Here is a 1,086-nt window from a genome sequence, read left to right on the forward strand (position 1 = left end):
CAGCCAAGCAGCCAGCGCCGGGCGGCTCCTGGGGTTAAGTCAACATTTTCCCGCAGTTTCCCACACGCCGCGCGGCGACAGAGGTCTCTTACACACACGCACACACACCCCCGACCGCACGCTCCCTTAGGAGAAAAAAAAATTCGGGAATCAGAGCCAAGGGGGGTGGTGGAAGCAAAAACCCGACAGAGGTGCGCAGACTTGCGAGTCCCCTAGAAGCGGCGGCCGCGGGAGGGGCGGGCGGCGCGAGGCCAACTCAGTTTGTCAGGCGAAGCCCCTCAGCCCGCCGTCCGCGCCAGCCGGACTGGCATCCCTCACGCCGACCCTGCGGCCTGGGGCGGGAGGCAGCGGCGGCCCCTCCTCACATTTCGGATCTCCCGGCCGAGGCTTAGCGGTGGCCGCTGCCCCACGAAGGGCTGAAGGCGAGGACTCGGGCTCGGGGAAGCAGGACGGAGCAGGGAAGAGCCACGCCGCGCACAGCAGCGGAGGAGAGATGCCCCCCAACAATCCCAAGGAATTCTCCGGTAAGCTCCCGATTTCGCTCCGGCACCTCTGCGTGTGTGTGAGCGGAGAGAGTGAGAGGCAGAGAGGGAGAGAGAGGGAGAGAGACGGGGGAGTGCGAAGTCCTGACACAGACTCTCGGCGAGGTCTGAACTGGAGTCACCTCCAGCCTCCTCCTCCTCCTCCTCCTCCTCAAATCCCCACCTACCCCCCCACCCCGCCCCCCGGAGTTCGGCTAATCATATAAACATATTAACGTGTCCAGCAGCAAAGGACAAATCTCTCCCTCCTGATTTTTCCAGCAAGGCTCAGGCAAACTCAAAAGAAGATTACAGGCAGCTAAGTACAAAACGTGGAGCAGATAATCTATAACTCATTGCCGCCCAATGGCCATTTTCCACTCCATTTGAGCAGCTGCGGCGGCGGTGCGCCCGAGCGTGGGGGGAGGGGCAGCGAAAGGGGACACTTACGGGCCTGAGCTGTTCGGATGGCGGTGGCGTTGGCCGAGCAGCCGCCGGAGGACTGGCCGGCACCGGCTCAGCCGGCGGGGCGGCTGCAGGGCTGTCCGGGCGGCGGCGGCGGCGG

The sequence above is a fragment of the Galeopterus variegatus genome, unplaced genomic scaffold, assembly GCF_000696425.1.
Source record: "Galeopterus variegatus unplaced genomic scaffold, G_variegatus-3.0.2 Scaffold401, whole genome shotgun sequence".
Lineage (NCBI taxonomy): Eukaryota > Metazoa > Chordata > Mammalia > Dermoptera > Cynocephalidae > Galeopterus > Galeopterus variegatus.